This window comes from Bubalus bubalis, chromosome 5 (assembly GCF_019923935.1).
Source record: "Bubalus bubalis isolate 160015118507 breed Murrah chromosome 5, NDDB_SH_1, whole genome shotgun sequence".
Classification (NCBI taxonomy): domain Eukaryota; kingdom Metazoa; phylum Chordata; class Mammalia; order Artiodactyla; family Bovidae; genus Bubalus; species Bubalus bubalis.
This window is the reverse complement of record NC_059161.1, coordinates 119,134,876-119,144,468: the sequence shown is the minus strand read 5'-3', so window position 1 is coordinate 119,144,468 and position 9,593 is coordinate 119,134,876. Positions and strand designations below refer to the sequence as shown.

Below are 9,593 nucleotides of genomic sequence, written 5' to 3'. Positions count from 1 at the left end.
CTACTTTTGTCTTGATCAGCTTTGACTTTGAAGCCTTTAACCCAGAACCTAGCACACAGTTCTTCCTTGTACAGTTGTTGGATGACATAAAACACTTGTGGATACATATGACATTTCTTCCAATACTGAAACCATACAATTGAAGTACTGCTCTGCCCTAAATCTTTGATGCGGCCTGGCATCATAGGTGTCCCTGATGTCTGCCATTAGACCCACTACCTAAAGCCAGTAGTATGTCCCTGGGCTGTCCCTTAAGTCTTCACTTTGCCATTTGAAAACTTATCATCCTAGCAACGTTCTCGCCAATGAAGACAGCAATGCATATCTCATGAGGTGGCTCGGAAGATGACATGAAACCACGCGTGTCGAGCATGGCCCTCAGTATCCATTTTCATGATGTTCTTAGCAGTTATTTCTCCAACTGGGCAAGATTCTTGGTCTTCTTAGATGTCCATGCAGATCAGTTTGATTTTCAGCCAAGATTCAAGGAAGAGATTACAGTTCAATTCTGTGTATTCTGAAAAGCTTCAAAGTCCATTCATCAAGGACACTGATGAAGGTAAAGACTTTATCGAGACCTTGGTGTTTTTTTTCAGATCTTTTAGTGGCCTGAAGGGGAAAACTAGGATAGGTCAGAGCATACATAACTAGGGGCTCCCGGTCACCACTACATGCTAAGAACCAAAACTTCCCAGAGTACTTGAAGCCAGGAAAGAAACATGAAATGGCTTGTGCTCCTCGGTCTGGTGGCCTTCTCAGAGTGCATAGTCAAGTAAGTGTGGGGACTGTATGTCACATCATATTCCTTTCTTGGATTTTTCTTTTCATCTGATTATTCTTCCACCCATCATGTTTAGAAGGGAATGGAGTATTTCCCTGAGTCTTAAGGTTCAACTCTTTCTTATTGATATGTAACTTGCTATAGGAACTGCGGATCCCAAGGTTTTGGTGTAGATTTGATTGCACAAATCTTGGGGTCCAGTCATGTCATGACCTATTCAAAATGCAACTCCTTGCAGCTGTTCAGTGTACAGTCTATGCAGATGTTGATGTGGTCTTGTAGAATAGCACTTTTCTACATTTTGATCAACATGTCCTCTTTTTTCCCTGTCTATTTCAGTGTGTATATGCCTATGTCTACATCTCTGTATCACTGTCATTTATTTCTCCATCTCTTTGGAAGTCACTGAGAGTCTATTTCTCTTTGTGTTGTTTGATTTTAATTTTTCATTTGACTCTTACTTCCTTGTCAAGCCTCTGAATTTCCTGTACTTGTTCCCTATATCTTGGATTCTTCTTTCAACTCTCTCTTCTCTTTCAGCTTAGAGAAAGATACACTGTTTTATATACACTGTTTTATATCTTAAAATCAATGTGACCACAGCCAACTCAGAAACCTCTTGCATTTCAATTTTCTCCCTTGTAAAAGAGGATAAGAGTCCCCCTTCTACCTCCTTCCTTGAGGTTCTTTGAGAAGGAATGAGTGGGATGGCAACAGCAATGCTAATGGCTGTCATTGCTGAGACTTCTTATTTATCAGGTGCCTTATATCCATCACTTCACTTATCCCCAAGATATTCTATTTTGAGGGTTTGTATTGTTACATTCCACCATTTTACCAAAGGGGATACTGAGACACCACATGTTCATATGGCTTACCCAAGATGGCAGAAAAGAACCTGTATTCAAATCTATATCTTTGCCATGGTATATGCATAAAATTCTAATAATAATCTGCTTCATTAAAATGATTAGAAAACACACAGGGCCATTACAATGACAGTTATACCTTAACACTGATAGCTAATTGTAGCATCTTCTTTGTTTTCTTCGTCAAATGCTCAATGAAAGAATACCTCTAAGGAGAGTGAAGACCATGAGAAAAACCCTCAGTGGAAAAAACATGCCGAACAATTTCTTGAAGGAGCATCCTTACAGACGGTCCCAGATTTTGTGTGTGTGTGTGGCTCAAACCTGACTATTCACCCACTGAGAAACAGCAGAGATGTGAGTATTTGGGGAGGATGGTGCTCCACAGCGCCCCCTGGTGCTCTAGTCTGGAATGCGGCTCATCTGGAGGTGCCAGGTGGGATGTTGGGGTTGGGGTTCCTGCAGGAGGCCGAGACACTGGAAAACAGGGACCCCATCCAGAGGGGAAGGCACTCTCATCCTCAACTGTTGGTCTTTGTGACTGGGCTGGCAATTACCAGGTGTCAGGTAAATATCCATTTCTGTGTCAAACATGTGTCATTAGTTTTAGGGTGATTGTTCCTTCTGAACTAAGTGAGCACCTCAGTTACAGATGAAGAATGCACCATCACTGATAAAAAGGTAGAACCAACTGCAAAGCAATTGTGAATCCCCAGGTAGAGGAATTCAATTTTCTCAGATGTAAGAATGACAGCAGAAAAAAGTTACTGAACCTGTATTCCATGCATGGCCATAAGACTCTAACACAGTGCTTACTTTTTTTAGATGAGAAAAGGGCTTATTTTGTCTTCAAGAATGCCCATGCCAGCCTGAGAGATAGGCAAAGAGTAAATACATGTCAAATGAAAGGGTCACCTGTGTGGTGTTGATTGGATATGATCTGAGTTTAGAGCGAGTGGCTGGGGTTGATCAAGAAGGACCTCCTGGAGAAGGGGGTGCTAAGGCTTGGTTTGGAGAGCCTACAGAGCTTCTCAAATGAAGGCACCAGGACTTCCCTGGGTGTCCAGCGGTCCTGGGAGCCCAGTGGTTATGCCTCTGGATTCCTATGCAAGAGGTACCACTTCAACACCTGGTCATACAGTCAATATCCTGCATACAATGAAGCACAGGGAAAATATATCAAATGCAGATACGTCTATGACCAAAGTCTGTGAGCTGAACGGTAGTTAAAAAGTGATCTCAAGAGATATGTGACACCCAGAGGGAGGCATCAGTGCGGGAATAGAGGGTAGTCAGTTCTGCCCTAATTCACTCCCTCCTTCTCCCTTTAGTTGGTCTATGTGGGTAGCATCACCATTGGAACACCCCCTCAGGAATTCCAGATTGTCTTTGACACAGCCTCATCTGACTTGTGGGTGCCCTCCATCGTTTGCAACAGCTCAACCTGTTGTGAGTACAGACACCCCCTACCCGGTCCATCCTTCACTTGCCCTGCCACCTGTTCTCCACCCTTGGCACCTGATGACGCTCATCTCTTGTGTCTGCAGCTACACAGGTTAGGTTCAGATATCTTCAGTCTTCCACCTTCCAGCTTACCAATAAGACCTTCAGGATCACCTATGGATCTGGGAGAATGAAAGTTGTTGTTGTTCATGACACAGTTCAGGTAACAGTGTAACAGCTGCTGAGTCAGGACTGGCTATGGAGTGACCACTGCTTACAAAACAGATGCAGGACCATCTGACAGGACCCTTCCTAGCCTAACTCCCATAGATATTGGCCATCTTATCCACAGGTTCGTGTCTCTGGTGTGGCAGTGTCCGTGGTGACCATTGAGCAAACAAATTAGCTAACCCAGAAAGTGGCTTGAGGTTTGGACTTGCAGCTTCTCTACCCATGAGCAGTTCAAGGTTCATTTCACTGGGAGTGAGAAGAAGGGATAAAAGCACCCACTTTTATATTCACAGACTGTTCTAGCCACTTTCAGGTTATAATTGGTGAATTCTGCAACAAACCCACAAAGCAGTTACTCTGATTAGCTCATGAAATATATGAGGAAACTGAGTTCCAGGCAGCAAGGGCCTTGCTGAGAGCACACATTTGGTAAAAGGTGGAGTTAGGCTGGCTTTTCAGGACTGAAGTTGCTGTGGGGTGTTTGGGGACAGGATAATACTGATCTGGGGACCCTGGGGGCAGTCAAGGGCTTCAGGTATCCAGAGTGGGAAACTGGAGGCCTGAGAAGTCAAGGGGCCTGATAAATGAGTTCTCGCTCTAGAGGACCCTTGAGAGTTAGTAAACCTATGAGCTGTCTCCCCCCAAATACTTAAGTATTTGTATACTTAAGTATACAAATCTTCTCTCTCTTTCTCTCTCATACATACTCACAGTAATATACACATATCCCCAAAAGTGAATTCTCCAGGCAGTAATTTCATAGAACCCTGTAAGCAAGCTTGTGTTTTCAGCTTCTGTCTTACCGGACAGAAGACTCCACAGTACACTACAGAGAATGCAGTCCATTCCTGTCATTAGGTCACAGTGATGCCAAAGAGAAGGCTATCTTGTTCTTGATTGTTTTGTCCATAAGGTGGCACCAATGGGATCTGGCCTGACTCTTGGTTGCCCCACCTGTACAGAAGCCACGAGGCTAATTTGACTCACTCGGGTCGTGTTTTTCACAGGGACAGATGTTTTAAAATTCACAGCCTCTCTCAAATGGAACCCAAATTCCCCTTCCACCTTGCTCTAACCGTCTGTGGGCAACCAAAGACAGAGCCCAGCCTCAATTCTTCTCTGAGGATCTAATGGAAATGCACCCCAGCCCAGTCCTAGCCCCACTTCACGTATCTGTAAGTGGTAACACTCTTCTCTCCCACAGATTGGGGACCTTGTAAGTACTGACCAGACGTTAGGTCTAAGCATGGCAGAATATGGGTTTGTGCGTAGAACTTTTGATGGCATCTTGGGCTTGAACTACCCCAGCATATCCTTCTCTAGAGCCATCCCCCTCTTTGACAAGCTGAAGAATCAAGGGGCCATTTCTGAGCCTGTTTTTGCCTTCTACTTGAGCAAGTAAGTCTGAGATGGACAATTCCTTTCTCCAACTTAGCTGTAAGACACTTTCAGTTGCATGAAAATTATAGAACAATTGATAAAGAAGTATCCTGAGAGATAATATAGCCCAGGATAACTCTGACCCCAGGGCCCTACCTGGCTTCACCACTGGCTTTTATAAATAGAATTTTATTGGAACACAACCCTACTCCTGGGCTCAAGACCAGTAACTTGGTCTAGGGTGGTGAGTTATGAAGGAGGCTAATGGAAGGCAACAGGAAACAAATTGGAAGAAAAAGCAATATGATTAGCTTATGAATTTGATAAGGAAGGAAGAAGAAGGATGGTGGATATCTTTCCTTCCTCTTTAGCATTCCACTGGGAGCCCAGGACCAGCTACCCAAATTGTGGAGCGAGTGATAAATGAAACTGTAGGACACAAACGTGTGGGACCCCTTGTTCAAGAAATATTAGGCATTTCAAGACAGGGAGAGCGGAGGTGGGGTCTGTTCTGAATGTGGGGCCCTTTGGACAATGGAGGCCACAGGCCAGTGGAGTCAACTCTGGGTGACCTGAACCCACACCCTTAGAGCTCCCAGGCCTTGATTTTCCTGAAAAAATGATAAGGTGGACAAGGGAAAAGCCAAAACACTTCAGCACCCTGTCCTCTGAGGGTGTCTGAGCACTCAGGTCGCTGGAAGTACAGGGCATCTTCGGAAGACATAGTAGGTGGAGCTCAGACAAGTGTTTCAGCTTCTAACCTCCTCTGTGTCACTCATGAGACAGTAACAGACCTCTTTCTGGATCCCAATCTCTCCTAGATGCTATTACTGCATCTGTTCATGGGGACCTTATTAGGGCCTTGATGGATGGACAAGCACAGCGCTCAGATAGTGCTGTTGTTACTGTCTTCTAAGAAACCCCCACTCACTTCTCTCTACGGAGACAAGTGGGAAGGCAGTGTGGGGTGGACCACCACTACTACAAGGGAGAGCTCAACTGGGTACCATTCGTCCAAGTGGGCGACTGGACTGTACACATAGACTGGTAAGCCTCTCCCTCTGAGGGTCAGCCCAGTGATGTTCCCACTATTGTACATAGACAGAGGCAGACACACACAAATACATTCTTAGACACACAGTCACACAGACATATACACCACCTTCAACGACACAGACAGACACATAGACACTTGGAAACACACGAGCAGACACATATAAACCTACACAGAGACATATAAAAATATGCATAGCCAGTCAGAGACAAACAAGCACACCCAGAGACAGATAGAAACACACATACAAACAAATACACAAGCACATAAATACACAAACAACTCATGGGTTCATAATCCCCAGGCCTTCTGAGCAAGGCTCTGACCAGGGTCCTAAAAGGGTCCAGAGAGGTCTGTGTGGCTGGGAGAGGGCTGCACCCACTGCTCTTTGAGGTGGGGAGCATGGTTAGAGGACTCTATAGTGTGGTGAACAGAGGATCAGGGAGAATTTCACCAGCCTGGACAGAGTTATGATAAGATGACCAACAGTCCAGGGCTACCTAGGACATTGGAAGTTCTCACTGCAGATAAATGTCTGTTTAACAACAGGGAATGTTCTGAGCAAATGGGTAAAACTGGACTCCTTAGGGAGCAGCTACCCAGCAGTGGAGAGAGGTTGGCTGCAGTCTTAAGATGTGAAAGCAACTAATAAAAAAAGCATCCCATGTTCATAGGCACACAGTGAGGCAGGGGCTATAACAGAGAATCAGGAAGGTGGGATCCAGGAGTGACCTGAGGACAAGAGGCATAATTGATAGGATTCTGTGTGATACCCTCAGACAAAAGCTGACCTGACTTTGGAGTTTCTGTGGGCTAGTCATGTATTTCCTGGCCAGGGTCTCAGGGTCTGAGCTGGTTGTAGGAGCAGTGCTGGGAGACACCCTCTCCCAGAGGAGCCCCTCTCTCCCCCTACTATGAGAATTTGCTGCCCCTGGGAATCTATCTTCACTCTGTGTGTGACCGGTTATTTGTTCCCCACCAGATACAGCTCTCTGGAGGTTTCTTATTGTTTTCTCAGTCTTCATTCACTCATTGAACAGACAAGCATTGGGCATCCACTGCGTGCCAGGCACTTTAGGGAGGCAAGGAGAATAAAACTCGCCCTCACAAATAAGAAGGCAGATGTATATGAAGTGACTCGCCGACATAGTGAATTGTGACTTTGGTACATGCTAGACATGAGGAGGAGAAGGCAATGGCAACCCATTCCAGTAATTTGCCTGGAAAATTCCAGGGACTGCGGAACCTGGTAGACTGCCTTCTATGAGGTCACAAAAGTTGCACACAACTGAAGTGAGTTAGCAGCAGCAGCAGCAGCAGTCATGAGTTAGGATCTACAGAGAGTAACCAAGACAGGAGACTGATAAGCACCAGGGGAAAGACTTCCCGAAAACAATACAATTAAGATGGAATCTGGAAGATGAGAAGAAATTTGCTAGTCAAAGGGGAGTGCAGTCTTCTAGGAAGGAAGACCAGCTTGTGTCATGGTACAAAATATCCTGGTGTATTCAAGTACTGCATTCAAGGATGTCAGGAAAGGTGCTGTGTCGAGAGCAAAGGAAAAGAGGGCAAGAGACAAAGGGCTGTTTATGAGACAGTCAAGAAGGGGACAACTCTGGGGAGACTCAGAGTGACCTTGATGCCTGCTTTCTTCCATTGTCTCTCAGCATCACCATGAAGAGAGAGGTTATTGCTTGTTCTCATGGTTGTGATGCCCTTGTGGACAGTGGGACATCACATATCCAAGGCCCAGGAAGACTGGTAGATAACATACAGAAGCTCATCGGCACCACGCCTCGGGGTTCCAAGGTGAAGGGTCATGCCCCGGGATCACTCCCAGTCTCCACAAACAACAAGGATCTCCAGGGCCAACCTCTCACCCTCTCTCTCTAACAGCACTATGTTTCATGTTCTGCAGTCAATACTCTGCCCTCTATTATCTTCACCATCAATGGCATCAACTACCCAGTGCCAGCTCAAGCCTACATCCTCAAGGTGAGGGGACAATACTGAGGGGTGGTTCTCAAACTGGAGCTTGCAGGAACCCTTGGTCTGCTGCTGGGAGGAGGGCGCCCTCTAGAGGCCATGTCACACCATTGCAGATGCTGCTGAGCCCTGTGGCTGGGCCAGTGCCTTCCACAAAACCAAACACTTGAGAGTAAAGTGCCGTGTGGAACACGGATCTTCCTGAAATACGTGGAGAGGCCACACCTCATGGCATGTTGGGAGCCAGGGAGAGGTGAACACTAAGGTCCTCCGTCCTCAAAGAGCTTCAATTCAATCTGAACCCTTAGGTACATGAACATGAAATTCAGCTCTAGCAGTCCCTCAAATAGGCCATGTTACAAGGAGAATGGCTGGGGACAGTCCCAGTGTGATGTCCCCGCATAAGTTAATAGTCTCTGTTCCCTTCTCAAAGATTTCCTGTTTTGGATGATAAATTACATGGTCAGCCTTGTTCTCGGCTGCATCTTCCCCTTGCTCTGGCCAGGTGCCTCCTTTGTGAGTTGATGTACCCAACCCCTCTGTGGGGAGGTTGGATCCTAAGTTGAATAAAGGGTGCACAGTGACTGCTCAGCCCTGGCACAGGGTGGAGGCTTCATGTCAGCTCCCTATGAGAGTTCAGGGCAGGCTGATGGGCTCAAAGAAGGCTTTGAAGAAGAGAGGGAATTTCAGGAATTCTAAAAGCACAAATTCTTGAGCCATCTGGAAGATTACTTGGTTCTAGACAAAACTACACTGGATTCCATGCAAATGTCATCTCAAAGTGGTCTGCACTTGGGCACTGGGGACTTTTGAGGGGTGATGAGGGCTATGGTCTGACCAGTGGGGATGGGGAACCAGAGTACTTTACCCAACCAAGCCTGGAGTGGCCAAAGAGGGTGAGTGTGGGCCAAAGGAGGCTTCACAGATTTCCTGAGTTAAGTCTTCAAGAATGTGTTGTGGGCACAGCTCTATTTAAGAGGGATAACCAAGAACGAGTTACTTTGTAGCACAGGAAACTCCCCTCAGTTATATGACAGCCTGGATGGGAGGGGTGTCCTTGGAACCAGGATACCTGGATACATATGGCTGAGTCCCTTTACGTCCACCTGAAACTCAGAATATTGTTAATCAGCAATACTCCAATACAAGAAAAAAAAGTTTTTAAATAAAGTTTGTATTGTGGGGGTGCAGGAGGTGAACCAGCATTCTCTGCAGAGAAAACAAGGAGCAGGAGTCAGAAGAAAAGACACAGAGATTGAGGGGAACTATGGACACACTTGTTCTTTTCTAAAAAATTATATTGAAGTGTGGCTAATCTTCAGTGTTATGTTAAGTTCTGCTGCACAACAATGTGACTCAGTTATACACATAAAAATATATTTTTTCTTATTCTTTTTCATGTGATTTATCACTGAATATGAAATATAGTACCTTACGCTCTACAGTAGGACTTTGTTGTTTTTCATTCCTCTGTTTCCCCAACTCCCAGTCCTCCACTCACCACACGCTTCCTCATGGCAACCTCATGTCTTGGCCCTCTTTGGTTTTGGAATAACTCTCACATCACCTGCTGCAGAGAAAACCCCTTGATACTTACCAAAAGAGGGAAATAAAACAAAGAATTGTGCTGGGTCTGGATACTGGGGGGAGTCACTGGTAAGGGCTCATGCTGACTCGTGAGGGTGTCTGACTCCCTCAGGATTCTAGAGGCCACTGCTATACCACCTTTTGAGAAAACAAAGTGAGTTCATCTACAGAGACCTGGATCCTGGGTGACGTCTTCCTGAGGCTCTATTTCTCAGTCTTTGATCGAGGAAATGACAGTATTGGCCTGGCACAGGCAGTGTAA

General features: G+C 45.7%; 1 pseudogene; it reads left to right on the top strand.

Moving 5' to 3' along the window:
• Nucleotides 1-628: 628 nt before the first annotated feature.
• LOC102390076 lies at nt 629-9,593 on the top strand (annotated as a pseudogene).